Source organism: Ictidomys tridecemlineatus, chromosome 7 (assembly GCF_052094955.1).
Source record: "Ictidomys tridecemlineatus isolate mIctTri1 chromosome 7, mIctTri1.hap1, whole genome shotgun sequence".
Lineage (NCBI taxonomy): Eukaryota > Metazoa > Chordata > Mammalia > Rodentia > Sciuridae > Ictidomys > Ictidomys tridecemlineatus.
The window spans coordinates 54,657,221-54,675,912 of NC_135483.1; the positions used below are offsets into that span (position 1 = coordinate 54,657,221).

General features: G+C 34.0%; 1 long non-coding RNA gene across 1 annotated transcript in view; it reads left to right on the plus strand.

Moving 5' to 3' along the window:
* LOC110599464 (uncharacterized) overlaps positions 1–13,660 on the plus strand; it is a 74,871-nt gene extending 61,211 nt beyond the window's left edge. Inside the window, exon 3 of the long non-coding RNA XR_005737827.2 lies at positions 10,890–13,660. This is a non-coding gene — a long non-coding RNA (uncharacterized LOC110599464). The remainder of the gene's footprint in view (positions 1–10,889) is intronic.
* Positions 13,661–18,692: the final 5,032 nt, after the last annotated feature.

The following is an 18,692-nucleotide window of genomic DNA, read 5'->3' on the forward strand; positions in this document are numbered from 1 at the left end:
TACTTCCATGATTTTTAAAAAATTACCTATTCTCTAACTACTCAATTTATTTTCTGTAGTCCAGGCCTCTCCAGACTTGGATTCAGGACTCTATACAGAGACGTTGTGATCTCCTCTGGTCCATATAAGTGATAGACATCTAAAATTTAAGGAGTTCAAAACAAACTCCTGGTTTTAACTCCTAAATTCTGTGATTTCTTCCACAGACATCAATTTTAGTGATGGGCTACTTTCTTCTTCCTTTTGTGTCGGGACAAAATAATTCTTAACTATTATTTCTCATGGAATGTCATTAGCAAATCCTGAGATTCCATCTTCAAAGTGTCCTCCCCCTAAAAGCAGAAAAAGAAACAAAAAACCACACATTACTTTTTACCACCATCATATTAACTCTAGTCTAAATGACATTATATCTCATCTGTACTAGAGTGCCCACCCCTTATCCCCAGGATATATGTTCTAAGGCCACCAGTGGATGACTGAAACTGCAGATGGGACTAAACCCTATAATTTAATGCTTTTTTATCTTAATTAACATTTTTTATTTACTGTGGCTGTAACTTATACAGTTGAGCTGTGACAAAAAAAAAACAACTAATATGAATTTCTTTTTTCCTTCTTCACAATTTCATGGATATATTTGCTTTTACCACAGATCTTAATAAACTTAGCATATGCTTTTACTTTGCTTTATTGAGAACCTTCACTTTTCACTTTATGGTATTCTTTTTGCATATCCCAAATGCCATCATCACTGCTCTTGTGTGGGGCCAACATTAGATATATAAGGGTTACTTGAGCCAAGCATGGCGGTGTAACAACAGTTGGTTGGATAACTGAGTTGACTATTAAGGGACTATTGGGCAGGTGTCACACAATAGGTGCCACTATTGGGCACTGTGGATAAGCCGGACAGAGGGAGGTGGGAGATTTCATTATGCTACTAATAATGTTGTGCAATTTGAGACATAAATTGCTTATTTCGGGAATTTTCCATTTAATATTTTCAGATCACAGTTGAATGCAAGTAACTGAAACTGAGAAATGTGCAAACATGTATTAAGTGCATAGGGAAAGCTGCAGATTACGATAGCTACCCGCTGGTCTCTCTTTTTCTGCCTTGCTCTTTTCAGTTCACTTTGGCCACAACAACCACAGGATCTGTTCAAAATACAGGTCACGGGTCACATCATGTCATTGCTCTGCTCAAGCCCCTCAGTCATTAGGCCATTTCTCCTGTCTCAGAAACCTCTGCGTGGCATGTTCCAACTTTCTTCTGCGACAGTCACAGCCCTGGCCATTTTACTCTGCTCGAGTCTTTCTGCCATTTTTGAAGTTACTTAAGCAAACTAAGCATACTTCATCTTCAGCACTTTGAACTTGCTGATCCTACTGCCTGGGCAGCTGTGTTCTCAGAGACACTTGGCTTCTTCAGGTCTCTGCCTCGGACAGCTTATCAGAGAATTCTCCCAGTCACTCTTACCTAAAGGAGCAGCCCCACCATCACACCCGTCACCTCATGTTCCATTCTCTATTTGATTTTATTCTTTGTGTATGGCATTTTTATATCCTATTATTTTCTTATTATTTCTCTTTTTACTGAAATATCCATGAAACACAGAACTTTGCTGCTTTTCTCTATGCCAAGGGCTTGAAGTCAGCAATTAGGCAACTATTTTATCCTATCTATAATGATAAATATGATAAATATGTATTTAATTAAAATGCCAAGGCCTGTGACAGACACATACATGTGCTCAAAAAATATTTGTTGTGTAAGTTAATTGCATATTTTCTATGTGGAGGAAAATAATAAAACAGCAACGTTTTCATATTTGAGAATGAATAATTGAGTGATGATTAGTGATTATTGAGGGAATTGTGGGGATTTCTAATTACTTGCATGAACTTTAAGCCTATCTGTAAAATGCAGACAATGACATGCTCGAAGTCTGCCACAAAGGTAATTTGATCAATAATTTGACCAATAAAGAAAAAAATTTAAGAAAATTTGGGTTCTACCTATTGTTACAATTATGTCCATATAACTATCCTGAAAAAGAGAAGGCATTTGTATATTGTTAAACCCCAGAAGTTTTATGCTTATGTCTTTTTCTTTTTTGAGATCTAATTGGCTTTTTTTTCTTTTTAATTCATTCTAATTAGCTATACATGACAGTAGAATGCAATTTGACACATCATAGAAAAATAGAGTATAACTTCTCATTCTTCTGATTGTACATGATGTAGAATTAGAACTGGTCACGTAATCATATACGCACATAGGGTAATAATGTTTGATTCATTCTACTCTCCTTCCTACCCTCATCCCTCTCTTCCTCCCTTCACTCCCCTCTGCCTAATCCAAAGTAACTCTATTCTTCCTAGCCCAACCTCTTATTGTGAATTAGCATCCACATATCAGAGAAAACATTTGGCCTTTGGTTTGGAAAGATTTGTTATTAGAAAATATTACAATTTACTTTGTCCTCTTAGCATTATTAATAATCTGAGTGAAAATTTTGACAGCATGCTAAAATTTGTAGATGCTAAAACCCTGGGAAGAATAATAGCTACTTCACTGGATTATGATATCCACATAGAAAAATATTAATGGAGTAGAAGACATGTCATATCTTGTTGCATAAGAGGGAAATGATTTACACTTTTGATGTCATGCTAGTTAATTTACATATATTATTCCATTTAGTCTCAAAACCAAACAGCTAGACATTATCACACTCTTACAGAAATGGTCACAGAGCTAAGAGTTTTGTAGACTGGAAGCAAGTGAGAAGCCATCTAAGTTTGAAGTTTGAAGTTTATTCTTTCATTTTGTTAGCAACTTCTAGTGTGTAAAAAACAAAAACAAAATATAGTCAGACTAAAAATGAGGAGAACACAGATAAAAACTGACATTACTCTTAGGCCATTTGCTATGGGTGTTAAAAAATGACTAATCTAAGTCATAGGTTGTGTTACCATAATGACACATCGATAGTGATGACACTGCTGGTCAAATGGGTCCTGGGATTCTGCTTGGATCTGAGTGTCCTTCTTTAAAGGTTATAGAACAACTGAAAATTAGTCTAGGGAAAGCAACCAGAATGACTAAAGTTTCCACAAAATATACTGAGAGAAATGACTGCTGAAATTGGAGACATGTAATGGGGAGAAGGGAAGAGTCAGAAGAGACTTTAGGTCACATGGACCAGAAACTTCAGTTATTCACTGTGGCACCAAATAATCCTATGCCTGTAGGTGGAAGCTACACTTCTTAGGTGAGATGTGTTGAATCAGGACTTATTTAGTTCTATGTCACTGGAAGAGGTCAAAGGGAAAGAGTAGAGGATGGTGTGTTGAGTAGAGGAGGTTAAGAGGAATTCAGGGATCAAAGGGGAAGTTGAACTGGAAGAGCTCTGGGTCTTTTCTGATGCTTGAATTTTGTGTTTTGTTAGAAAAGACTGTCAGTCTGCAGTCATCCCTTAGAGGGCTTTAAGTCAGCAATTAGGCAACTATTTTGTTCTATCTATAATGATAAGTAATGAAAAATGTGTATCTAATTAAAATTCATCTGGGTCTCTCCTGAATCACCTCCTTTTGCTCCAGAGCAGGATACCAAATCCCTGAACTTAAACTCTGTTCTGAGAAATTCAAGATAACTTCCTAATGTGAATTACTGGAAAGGAAGTCAGATTGATGAAATGTGTGTGCATATTTCTACTAACTGAAATTCCCTCTACTTTTTTCAAAACAAATAAAAACCACTCCTAACATTAGTGAATTTAGTGAAATATAATAAAACTTAAAGTGGGAGGTGGAGAGGGAACAGGTTTTGTATTACAGCAAAGTTCCTAAATTGGGTAAAAAGGATGCCTGATTTGGTAACATCTTTAGATATACTTACACTTGGATGCTAATTTGCATAAGAATGGAGAACACATGGGTACTTGGGGAATGATATTGGAGAGGGATTATTTCTGTTGCTCTTGCAGTCATAAGGCTACCTACACATAAGCTGATTGAAAGACCTACTGACTAACAGGATTCAAGGTAATAAATCCACTAATTGAATTTAGAAAACATTTGTACTTGACATGAGGTATTTTCTCTTTTAGTGTGGAATTCATGTGGAATCATGTTGACATTTATTATTTGGTTTGCTGACATTTAAAAACTGATTTTATGTAACTTAAACTTTTCCTTTAAGGAGGAAATACTTCTTAAAATTTTCTGAAATTTTAAATTTTTTCAGGAAAGAGGAAAGAAAACAGGAAAAAAACTAGACTGATTAAAAAATATTGGAACCTGTTTTATTGAATAGACAAAGTAAAAAAGTCAAATTAAGAAGGAAAACCAAACCATCATAAAATTCTCTGGGAAGTCTTATCAAGGAAAAGGATAGATTATAATGTCAAATAATATTAGCAAAAAGAATAGAAAAATATCAACATGGATACAGACAATATTCAGATAGTTAGAAATTATAATAGTCAAAGGTAATCTGGTAGAATAATCTCAAAGAAAGTTTTATTTTATAAATTATCAGGATTTACTGTAAAGTTAAATGACTTAACTGGATAATTAAGGCAGCACAATTTGCCACAAACAGACTAGAAGAATAAAGAATTTAGTAACTAACTTTAAATAATTAGGACAAAGCTTCCTACAGGACAAAGATGGCATTGATAAATATCAGTGCAAAAATTATGTTGAAATAAGAGACAAACCACCTGGGAAAATATCATGTTAGGCCCCTGACACCACAATATAATTCTAGGTGAACTAAAATCCTAATTGGGAAAATCAAACCAGCAAAACAATAAGCAAAAATTGTTGCATTTATTTTTCCTTCACCAAATCTGTCAAATTTTTTGTTTACCTCTGTATGCTGCATTTTGGTTTAAGTGAGTGAAATCTTCCCTCTTTAAAAGCTGAATTTTTAAATTAAGTTGTCCATTACAACTAAATTTTGTCTTCCTACTATTTGAATTGGAATCTCCTTTCTCTCCCATCTCAACAATTTCTCACCAATTTTATGAAATTCCTATAACATGCAGCATGCTTACAAAAAACCTAAGTTGAGAAAATGATTTCTTCCCCAGTTCCCTTATTCCCTTCTGAGTTTGTTTATTATCCCTCTTTAAAGCAAAATATATTGATAGTTGCCCCAACTTATTTCCCTGTCTCTACAAACCTCCACATGGGTTTGCATTCTCACTACCTTTTAGAGCTCTTCTTCACAGGATCACCCTAGACTTATGTCTTGCTCAGATCAGTGACAAGCCTGTCTTATTTGTCTGACTTTTTAGCAGCAATTGACAAAAATTAGTCATGTTCTACATTGTGTTGCATCTTTTTTAAAAAAAAATCTAGATCCAGAAATGGATTTAACAAGGGAAAATAAAACTTAGGCTACAAAGAATAATGCATGTATACCTTAAAATTACTTTCTTTTTAAGGAAGAGGTCCTCCAAATTGTATAACTATCAGTTCTCCCCATATATCCCGTGACCCTCTGCTTATCTCACACATATCATTCTCCTGATCTTTGTTGGAAGGCAAGAGTTAAAACATTGACTCTGACTAATTTGAAGTTATTATATATACTTTCTGTATTTTTGAACTGTTTTGTATTTTAAAAATTTGCAAATGTGTATACAGTGATCTTGAACATTTTAAAATTTTAAAACAAAATAAATTTTGATAATGGCACCTAATTTGTTTTTGGAAAACAAAAATGATGAAAATGACTCAGTAATAGATAAAAAGCTTTTTTGAATATCAAACTGTGAAAAAAAATTCCTCAAGTAGTCAAAGACCTGTGTTCCTTACTAGAACTGTCTTTCTGCAAAGTAGACACCACCACCCTCCCACATATATTTACCAGGCTTGGATGGTCCTATTTATTATGAATTTCACTAATCCTGTAAAAACATTTAAATCACATTAACTTAAACTCTTCTTGAACATCTAAAAAAAGGTGATCAAAATTTATTCCTTCAAAAGTGGCATGATGCTGATATTAAAACCAGAAAAAATAGTAAGTAAAATTACACACACACACACACACACACACACACACACACACACAAATAAAATCAAATACTCATCCATTAATTTGTTAAAGAGTTACAATACTTCTAAACTGAATATTAGAAGATTAGATACAATGTTATATTGAAAATGTAATACTTATAGAACATAACAGGATTTATTATGAGAATATAACTACCTTCCTACATTAAAAACTTCCCCAATGTAACTTGTTCATTAACTAAAGAGAAAAAAATAAATATAATCAAATCAAAAGCTCCTGAGAATATTTTCACTAATATTTCTCATTGATAAACATTATTGTTTTTGGTAAGCTGAGAATCAATGAAAATTTCCCTAGCTTTATGAAAAGTATGTATAACAAAGCAAATGCAGCTAGAAAAATTAGTTATGTAATACTAATAAATATTAAATTTGATTAAGTTAGAAATGTCTGCTTTTATTACCTTTACTCAACATTATTCTATAGGTCTTAACTAATACAATAAGACAAAAAAAGGAAACATAAGTATTAGAAAGAAAGAGAGACATTTGTTATTATTATTATAGAAAAAAATATAAGAAAAGCTTGGAAAGTTATAAACAAAAATCAACAGATTACCTATAATCTAGTTTCTAACAAATGAGAAAATATAATAAAATAACTATAATTTTATTTTAACAAATGAAAACATATTTAAACATACAAATTACATTTTAAGCCTTTTCTGAGGGATAAAAAACACTTGATTAAATGGATAGTCACTTGAAGTTCTGGGAAGACAGATATAGTCATGTATAGATTTTAATTCTTCCAAGTAATTGTATATACTTGACTAATGATTTGATATTCAGTCTTCCTTGAAAAAGAGCCCAGAAAATGTGCTATACAATAATAAGAAAACCCTTTTCATTATTTGCTTCATCAGATATCAAAATATATTTTAAGTATTGGTAAGCAAATATGTGTCCAGGTATAGGCAAAAAAGACTTTAAAATACATGCACTGATGCAGGTGAAATCAGTATGTGAGGAAGGTGGGACTGCAGATCAGTGGAAAGAAAGAAAGATACAAAAATAGTATTGAGATGTTAGCTTTGTATATAAAGTAGAACATTATATCACACCACATTTAAGACAAAGTTCAAAATAAAAACAATTATAAAAAATAGCAAAGAAAAAGGAGGGGGGAGTGCAGGCGGATGTGGATGAGAGCCATGAGTATAATGTGAAACTCAGAAAGCAGAAAAAAAAATATCAAGAGATTAAACAAATAAACAAAAATATCAAAGTGTCTACACCATGAAAGATCTTATAAACAAAATCTATGGAAAAAGATGTTTAAAAATTCATCTCAAATGTATGAAAAGTATCCATAAATTTTCTTTGTGAGGATATATGCATGTAAATATGAAATAATAAAATAGATAAAAAATATTATATATGTCTATAAGTTAAATAAATATATTCTATGTATATGTGATAAAATGTTACAATTTCTTATACTGAAATATTGGCTACCTACAGAGCAACAAACATGTAAAAAAAAAAGAAACAGTAGAAAGGATTAATTCACTACAGAAAGACACTAAAGGCTGAAATGACAGAAAGATCCTCAATGTCAATAGTGGTAGACAAAAGCTAATGAAACAATAGTAAGGTACATGTTTTTTGAATATCAAATTTTCAAAAATTAAAATCCTGATAATAATGAATTATAATAATAGTTTAGAAAATTATATATCTATACAAAGAGAATACACATACTGTTAGGAGATCCTCAACACTAATAAAATATAAAATAATCAAGTAATTTTGAGATAGCAATTTCATGTCTAGAAATCATTTCTACCGGCAGAAATACAAGTAGGATACAACACAATGTTTGCAAAAGCAAAAATTAGAACAATCTAAGTGTAATTAATCAGTAAGGAAATGTCTAAATAAATAATTGCATGTTCACCAGGAAATTCTGTATAACTTGGAAAAATAGTACACTGTCATGGAAAGCTCACCATAATTATTTAAAAACCAACATACTGAAACATACACACTTGGTTACAGAAAACTTTGTTACTAAAAACAAACATAAAATAAAACATGTACCCACTAAATCTTTCTCAAAATATGAAGAATATCCTAGATGACAACTCAGACATACAAGAAGTATACAGTTGTTTATGGTATTTAAATCTTATTCTAGATCCTATTTATTTGTTCCATGCACCATTCAATATCAGCCTCATTGGGTCCTACTCCACTTTGACCAGTTCCAGCTTCATGTATGGGAAGAAGACTAATCTTCAGTCCATCCTGGTCAGTACTGACCACTTTATTTTTGAAGTCTCGAATAACCACTGGAAATCTGAAGTCTCTTTATTTTCCTTGTACATATAGGGTAAGGAATCTTTGCTGAAATTGAGAGCTCTGCCTTGTTATGGGAATTCATGCAGTTATTCTTTAAGAATATGAGTCCAGAGAACAACTGGTTACTTTGCATAATTCCTAGACTTTCTTCATTTAGTTTCATGTAAAATTGTGTTCTCTCACTAGTGGATCTCAGAGATACAAAAAAAGGTTTTCTGTAAATTTTAGTTTATGATTATTAAGATTATAACTATTATAACTATGTCAAGGAAATTACTAATAATAGTAAATTGTGCCCACACAGAGATAAAAATTTAGAAATTTATTTATAACAAATTCTGTATTACTGCTTAAACTATATGAAAAATAAAATTCTAACATGGAAAAAATATGAATATAACACATGCATTCCCAAAACAAAGTGTAAAGGACAAGGAATAATTTCTGCAATTTTGGAAGACGTGGGCAGAGGATAAAGCACAGGTAAAAATCCATTTTCTCCAAGAAAAAAGTAAAATTAATACAATGTTATGTGCTTGGGGATACTGAAAATATATTGTCATCTACATGTTATTTATTAGTCTCAAGACTGTCAGACACTTAACAAGCAAGATTCTGAAAAACTAGTTTAGATTTACCTTGAAACTAGTACTGCCAAATCTCAGAGTTCTCTAATCTAGGAAATGGAGGGGCAAAGAATTCATCAGAGACGTTTAGAATAAGTAGTTGCCTTCCGCTGAGGGACAGGGACTTTATAGGTCCTAAATCAAGGTCCTGAAGGTCTACAAGACACACAAGAACCAGGAATATAAACATGTAGTTTGAGAAAAGACATTTTGTGTTTGAAATTAAAGCAAGATCATGCTATTTAGTTGGATCATAAAAAGATAAAACTAAGAATTGAAAACTTTTCAATTGAAGTTCTAGCTGATATATTTGAGCAATTATGTCACTAGCAACAACAAAGATGGGTATGATGAGCCATGAGGTAAGTCAAGTGCATTATTGCCTAATCAAAATTAAATCAGAAAAAGTCTCATCATTACAAAAAAGGACAGAACAGTAGGATCATGTGTTGGCAGTAGGAAAAACTGTATCAGAGTAAAGCTTTTTCAGAGACCAAGTTTTGCTTCTTAAATTGAGAACAAAACAAAAGTGTTGGTTCTGGTCTTCACCTCCCTCTCTCACTGGGTCTCCCATGAAGACAACACCCTCCTTGTTCTGCTCCAATTATTCTGTCTCCTTTGTTCCACATAGAACAAGCCATAAGATGCCTATAAAGTGACACACCTTTAAAACCACAATGACTAAGTAGAAACATAAGTTATATTTAGATTAGGGCCAATGATCCAAAGATAATGATCTAGAAAGTCACATTGAAATTCTTAAAATATAGGGGAGAAAACTAAAATAAGCTAGGAAAATATCAAGTCAGAGTTAAAATCCCCAGATAGCTTAATCAATTTATATATTAATTCCTCAGAGGATATATGTGAGTCAGGCTTATGTGTAAGTGTATGTGTGTGTGTGTGTGTGTGTGTGTGTGTGTGTGTATTACTATGTATATATAGTAATAATTATTATGTTACTTGTAATAGATACAGGTATAATTTGCATATTATACATAAATTATATATGCTTTTTATAAATATATGATATATATAAATGAAGATCTCATTCAGACTTAAAGATCTAAAACAAAACAAAATCTAGGGTTTTCTGGCAATGGTTTGTAGAGGTTTTGCTCATTCTCGATATAAAATAATTCTTTGTTAATGTACGTAAGCTCATACACGTATATACACACACACTCACACACATACACACACATAGAAGTACTATCCATGTTTTCCCTTAAAGCTATAAAAAGGTTACCTAATTTAAAAATAGATATTCAGCTTCACATCTTATGAGATGCTATATAGTTTTAATATCTGTTGTACCCTGCAGCTATCTTCCAACAATAAACTATACATAGGAATCATAGTGTAAGAGGAAAATAAAGATATATAGTGACACAAATATGAGAGAGCAAAACATCTGGAAATTCAGCAAAATATTAATAAACTCAGTGAAAATTTAGTCAAAAATGTTGATATGTACAAAAAATAAACTATGGTTTGCTAAGTCCTACAAATGCTTTTGTATTATTTGAAAATAAAGTGACTTGAAGTGATCTATTATGCCTAAATTATTCCCTCACAAATCTGACCACGTGATTTTTAGTCTTTGGTTTGTTTACAAACAGATGAGGTATAAATAAATCTTGGCATTTTCACTCAAAGGTTTGTGTTCTACTCAGAGGAGCAATAAATTAGCTATATAGTACCAAGGTTTTCATTCCTAGAAGTGTGTTTTTTAGAATATGGGTCTGGGAATGATGTGGTATTTTTAAGATGTTCATGAATAATGATCAATAACTCAAGTCTCCCTGATCAAATTAAGGAAGTAGATTCTTCTAAAGATATTCTTTTCTAACCCTGAAGGTGAAATAAGCCAACCCAGGGAAGTTCTGGCATGTGGCCTGGTGGTTAAGAAGACCGTCATAGACAGAAGGAGCTCTGATGGATACCTTGCGTGGAGACTGTACTGGTCTTGAGCAGAAGCAGTTCAGTTGGAGGAGACCTGTGGAAGTGTCTGAAATTTCCTCTGCACAGCCGGGCAAGGTCCCTGTGGGAGAGAAGAGAATGAAAAATGCTTTCATTCTAAGTTTCTTTAAATATTTTTTTTGCTGTGACTTATAATATATAATCTAAAATTTTCATTTGAACCATTTTTAGGTGTACAATTCAGTACCATTGACTACATTTGCATTGTAATGGCAACCCTCACCAATATTCATCTCCAGAAAGTTTTTGCCATTCCAACTAGAAACTCCACAATCAATAAACAATAGCTCCTGTTTTTTATCCTGTCAGCTCCTGGTAACTATTAGTCTATTCTCTATCTTTATGAATGTGACTGTTTTAATGACTTCATATTTGCCATTTTGTGTCTGCTTGTTTTACTTAGCATAGTATCTTATCCATAATGTGGCATGGAATGCATCAGAATTTTGCTTCCTTTTAAGGCATATATATAGTTTTAGCCACTCATCTGTCTATGGGCATTTTGTTTGTTTTCATCTTATGACTGTTGTAAGCAATGCTGCAATATGATAGGTGTAAAATAGTCACTCAAGTCTCTGCTTTCAACTTTTTTAGGTATACACCCAAAAGTGGTATTTAAATTTTTTTCAAATTAAAATATAACATACAAAATAGTGCACAGGTCATAAAGGTACAACTTAATAAATTGTTTTTAAACCAACATACTCATGTAATCAGAAGGCAGGTCACAAAGTAGAAACTTTATTTTTTTTTTTAAATTTTAGATAAGATTCCCAAGACACAGGAAATGAAAGCAAAAAATAGACAAATAGCATTACTAGAACCATAAAGATTTGTCACAGTAAAAAAAAAAAAATCAAGAGTGAAGAGAATGGGAGAAAATATTTGTAAAATATACACTGAGAAAGGGTTAATATTCAGATCACATGAGAAACTCAAACAATTAAATAGGAGAAATCTGATTAAGAATGTGCAATAGACTTAAATAGATTTTCTCAAAAAAAAAAGGAAAGAAATGCAAATGCCTAACAGGTATATGAAAAAAATGCTTAGCCTCACTAATCATCAAGGAAATGTAAATCAAAACCATAATGAGATATCACAGCATCTCTGTAAAATGAGTATCAACAAAAAGACAAGATATAACAAATGCTGGCAAGGATGTGGAGAAAAGGGAACAACACTTGCACACTGTTGGTGCAAATGTAAATTAATACAGCCATTTTGGAAAACAGTATGGAAGCTCCTAAAAAAAATTAAAAATAGAGTTACTATATGAGCCAGCAATCTGACTACAGGGCATATATCCAAAGGAAATGAAATCAGTATGTTGAAGAAACATCTAAATTCCCATGTTTATTGCAGAACTATTCATGATATCTGTGTTAATCAACTTTGTTTTACCGTAACCAATATCTAAGATAATCAAATTCCAAAAGAAAAAGGTTTATTTTGTCTTATAGTTGTGCAGGTTTCGAGGTTTCGGTCCATGACCAATTGGCTCCCTTGCTTTTGGCTTGTGGTGGCTCATCATGGCAGGAACATATGGTGAAGCAAAAAGTTCATCCACCTTATAGCCAGGTGTGAAAGAGACAGACGGGAAGAGGAGGAGGCTGGGAGGGTCCCACAATCCCCTTTGTGGGCACATTCCCAATAACCTGAAACCTCTCACTAGGCTGAAAGTTTCCACTACTTCTCTGTAGTACAAAACTAGGAATATCAAGCTTTTAGTACATTGGAGGCAGGAGGACATCCAGATCCAAATTATGTCAACAGCCCCAAAATAGGAACAATCCAAGTGTTCATCAACTGATGAATGGATAAAGAAAATGTGGTACATATACACAGTTAAATACGATCTAGCCATAAAAATTGATGAAATCTTGTTATCTGTGACAACATGGATAAAGCTGGAAGACATTATGTTAAACAAAATATACCAGAAAAAAAGAAGACAAATACCTCAGGATCACTTATATGTAGAACTTAAAGAAGTTGATCTAGTAGAATTGAGAGTATAATAGAGACTGGGAAGTAGATGCGGGAGGGAAGGATGGGGGAAGGTTGGTCCAGAGGTAATAAATTATAAATAGATGGGGGAAATAATTTCAGGGGTTCTACTGTACAGTTGGGTAAGTATAGGTAATGGTAATGCATTATATACATTTCAAAAAGGTAGGAAAGAAGTCTTTGAATGTTTCCAGGATGAAGAAATGAGTAATGTTTGAGGAGATCGAAAAGTTTGATCTAATTTAAACATTACACAAGGTGTACATGCATCAAAACATCATATAAATACGTACTATTTTTTTTGCATCAATTAAAAAATAAAGAAGAAACTGAGCCAGTACCTCAAACCCCACTGCCTTCTGAACCCCATCTGTCCCTGAGGATGCTCACTCTCCAGTCTTTATCCTCTTCTGTAATTCCTGTCTGAAGTGGGGAACTTCATATAAATAGAATTATATAATATGTATTCTTAGTGTTTTTTTCACTATTACATTTGTGAGACTTGAAAAATTATGCTTCCAAGGTTATCAACATAACACTTGTGAGATGGTTAAAAATCTATAGTCACATGGAGTCATGTTCATTCTTCCTGATATGTAATATTATATTATATGAATATTAAACAATTTACATGCTCATTCCCTGGGATGGAAATTGTTTCTTTATTCTTTGTTTTTATTCTTACAAAAAAACTTGGGTTATTGAGAGTCCTTCTAGAGAGATTCAGGCTCTGACATTTTCCTTACTTGCAGTGTTAGAAAAGAAAGTAACAAGGCAACTACAAATCTTGTCTTTAAAAAAAAGTATTCATCATTTTATTTTCAACCCATGTTTGGACTCATCTTTAATTTTCTAGTACCTTAATTAACCTGGAGTTTCCTGGTTACTGGAGAAGTTCTCTTGTCTTTGTTTACCCTTTCCTAGGAGTACTCCCTACGTGTAATCCGGGAATTTCTTTTTCTTCTCAATATGAAAGGCTATTATGTGTACTTCAATATGCTTACAGTTTGGGGGCTCTCCTGCTGAGGCTGTAGTTTCTTTCCTAGGAACTTAGAGGGCAGCTGGGTGTTGGGGAGGAGGAGGGAGAACCTAGCATGAATAGGCATCTCTTGTTCCTTCCATTACAACCACAGGATTTTATTAACTACTGGTATGTTCTGTAACCTTCTTCTGACTCAACTATCCTTCCAAACTTCTCTTGTCACACCAGCTCACTGAAGGCCAGAATGATTCACCACTTAATCCCACAGACTCACCCTTAGAGATACGACAGCTATTATGTTAGTTCCTATAGTCCCTACCCCAGCCCTTATACCCTAGTAGTGACTAATTTGAAGAGCTGGATGGTTTCAAACTCATGACCCAGAATATCTCCTGCTTTAAGTTGTCTCTTAGGAATTCTCTTTTTGGATGGATAGTTCATGATGTAGATCTTTTGTTTATTTTTTATCAACAGTTATTCTATATTTTGGATGTACAGGAAACTATACTAGTAGAATATGAGTTAAAAGGAGAATGGCCAAAAAATAAAGATTTGAGATATATCTGATCCAGGATTTCTGCCTGAATGGATGGCAGCAGTGGACTTCATATGTAGATTCAACTATTGGTCACAGCAGTGATTCATTGCAGAGAAGATGCATGGTGTAGGTTGAATATTGTTCCCCTGATTCATATGCTGAACCCCTAATCCCTAAGATGACTGCATTTGAAAATGGAGCTTTTATAAGGTAATTAATGTAAACTGAGATATCATAAAGATAGGTCCCAATTCTATTGAATGAATGACCTTACATGAAGTGGAAGGGAGAGATCTCTCGTTCTCACTCTTCAAACTGTGTGGACACAGTGAGAAGGTGGCCATCTGCTAGCTAGGAGAGAGCTCTCACCAGGAGTTAAATTGATATGACTTTTTTCTTGTATTTCCCTACCTCCAGAAATGTTAAAAGTAAATTTCTGTTTAAGCCACTCAGTTGTTGGCATTTTGTTAGGCAGCCCCAGCTGACTGATACAGCCTGTCTTAAAGCTAGAGCACTGTATTCTCGAGTAAGAGTCCTCCTATTCTTTGGTACTGTTTCCTAATTTATAAATTCCTATTCCACCCAAGTTGCTGGGAAGATTAATGATGTAATACACCTATACTGTGTTGATAAGGACAGTAAATTCTTAAAAAGTGTTAAACTTCCTTCCCCTCAAATTCTTTCTTTCTTAACACCTGAGTACACTTGTAAAATGTAAAAAATAAACAAAACAACAAAAAAACAGTAATGTCACCACCAATCAATTTTTAAACAAGCATTATAACAATAGTAACTAAAAATTATCGAGTACTTACAGTTTTGTATGAGCGCTATGCCAAATACTTTGTTTGCATCATCTTATTGGATCATCGTAGAACACTTTAAATACTATTATTCACTTTAATGGATAAGGGAAACTGAGGCTCAGAGAAGACAATGTTTTAAGGCTACACAGTTATTATATGGTGAAGTTGGGATTCATATCCAGCCTATATGACTCCTGGGCCTGTGTTCTTATTGATTTTCTGACTCCCAGGTGGGATGATTATTGTTCATTCAATTGGAAGGGCACAAGGGACTCCATCACTGTTCTCATGCACCTCATTATCCATTAGAACAAGCAAGTTTAACTAGCACAGACTGTTATCTAGTCTATACTGAGATGATAACTATCTGAGGTAGCCAAGAAAAACTTCCAGAGTCAGTTTGCTGAACTGATGAAGTTTAGAAGGATATTTCAGACAGAGAGATAAAAAGCACACAGGCATATGGGCAAGGCTTACTGGAGATCCATATGTTGTACTGGTGCTTGGAAAAGAAGAACACACACTAGGGAAATGGAAGAAGAGGCAGAAGAGGTTTATAAAGAGAATATAAAGGATGTTTTTATGATGTACAGATGCATTTGAACTCTGCTACAGAATGTGTATGTTAGATAGCCATTCTTGTGTCTCTTGCCCTTTAAGATGGTATATTTTCATAGAAAGATCTATGCCTTGTATACCTCCAAATATCAAAATCCCAACATGATGTGGTCACTCCATGAAATGTTCATTTAATTAATTAATTAACTAATGGTATTAAGCACATTATAATGCACACTTTTAGATCCTTCTAACTGCAAGGGTACAGGTAGAGGGTACCAGTGAGGGGGGATTATGCCACAAAGGCACAATGAGGATATTGGTGAGTCATTCAGGAAAGGGACCATCACTAAGTAATAGAAGAAAACTCAGAGGGTGATTGAGAACAGGGTGGAGAGATGGGGAGAAGCAGAGTTTGAATGAGTGCAGTTGCGTTTTGGACAGGTTGAGTTAGAAGCAGTTGAAATCTGCAGACCGAGATCTCTCATTGTCACTGATTGGAACCAGGGACAAGTGTCAAGGAATTAAAATTGAGGCAATGTCTATGTACATTGAGAAAGAGAATGTGAGGATGCAGACTAGGGTCAGACATTGGGAAGGACCTTCGAGAGTTGAGTATGTGTTAACAGATTCTTATTTTCCATCATGTGTAGAGGAAGAGAATTCTAGAATGTGAGCTTAGGAGGAGTATAAGATTATATGAATCTTGTGTCATGAAATCAGAGGAAAATTCAATGAGGTATGTGTTCAATGGAGTTAAGTGTTGCAAAGAGGAGTAAATTTAGCCCTTTTTTGTTGTATGGAAATGTATTTATTGAAGGATGTATTACTTGGGGTTCTCTAGAGGAACATAATCAACAAGAAATATGATTATAAAAATGGGATTTACTACATTGACTTACACAACCAGCAGCTGGATACTCCACAATGACTATCTGCAGACTCGAGAGCTGGAGGAACCAGTAGCTACAGAGTCCAAGATGCCAAAGCCTCAGAACGAGAGGGATCAAAGGTGCTACCCCATTCCAAGACCAAAAGCTACTGGAAACTCCCTGGAGAATCACTGGCAGACTCTGCTTTGGAAGAGTGAAGGAGCACGTCGTGTTTGATGCTCTTAGGCCACCACAGCAGTGCTCAAGAACCCTTTCAAGAAGAATGGAGCTTGCATCTACTGCTGCTTCCTTGTTCTTCCAGCTTTTCTTCCATCCAAACACCCAGCCTATTGGACATTGCTGCCCATGCTTAGGGAGGGTCTCCACTCCAGTTTGCTCTCTCACAAGCCAATCATTCATAGACACACCCTCATTGACACACCAAGAAGTCTCTTAATCTTTGGCATCTCTTAGTCCAATCAGGTTGACAATTCAATTAACCATTACAAGGAAGTTATATGATATCTTTAAAATTAATTCTAAAACAATTTTGTCTGTGTGCTTTGTTTGGTGCTGTTTTGTATTTATGTACATTTTGTATTTAGCATTTGAAACTGAGCATTTAAGAAAAGTAAAATCATACCCCGTACCCAATGTAATTTTTTAAATAAAAATAAGAGAGAATTACATTCACAGTTATCATTTTATTATCAGGGCACAGTGAAAGGAATTGCTTGCTTAATACATCATTAAAAAATAGTTGGGAGGTGCAAAACATAGGACACACAATTGGAACTTTCAGAAAAACTGGTGGGCTGACTTTTCTGGTAGGAAGATCTTTTTAGGATGACTATGGGAACTTATTATCATCTGAATTATTGGGAATAGTTTCAAGCATTTGCGTAGAATGTATTGGTTTTAGTCAGATTCTTTAGTGCTATGACTTAAAGACCCAACCAGAACAGTTACAGAGGAGGCAAAGTTTATTTGAGGTCTCTCTCACAATTTCAGAGGTCTCAATCCATACAGAGCAGGACACATTCCTCAAGGCTCAAGGTGAGGCTGAACATCCTGATGAAAGAGTATGGCAGAAGGAAGCAGCTCCCAAGGTGATCAGAGGCAGAGAGAGACTGCATCTCCAGATATAAAATACATACTGCATAGCCCCACCTCCAATGATCTACTTCCTCCAGCCACACCTTACCTGCCTCCAGTTACCACTCAGTTAATCTCATCAGGGATTAATCATCTGAGTGGTCCAAGGTAATAATCCAATCATTTCTCCTCCAAACCTTACCATTTCTTGTTTTTGGGTGACATCTCACATCCATAACAGTAATTATTATAGACAGAAATATTATTGAAGTTTCAGCATAGCAATTCATTTGCAAAAATAAGAATGTTTTCATGGTTGTGTAAAAGTGTTAAGACTTTTTAGTTTCTAATATTTTTAGAGATTTAAATGGTAATTAATTTAAAAATATTTTTTATGCTAAAGAATATTTAAGTATTTACTATATACAAAGGAAAACCAATTCTGCATGTTTTCCAACTACTTAAATGAAATAAAATACATATGAGAAGAGTTCACATAGATCAATAACCGCTTCACAAACAGGACACAGTTGTGAAACCCGTATTATTAGGAACACCCAAGATGTTTTCTGAGCTTCTTTCCAGTCATTAAATGTAAATACTATCTGCCTTCTACAACTTGAAATCTAAAATTTTAAACATGATTTTTCTTCTTATTCTGTTCTTATTCTCTACCACACAAAAGGATAATATTTCATTGAAGATGTTGTATTCCTGGATTCCCCCCACCCTTTTACACTCTGAATTTGGTGCACAGCAGGGATTATGGCTTCCTCTGTTCATCTCTACCTGAGGGTCAATGTAAGGTTTGGACATAGT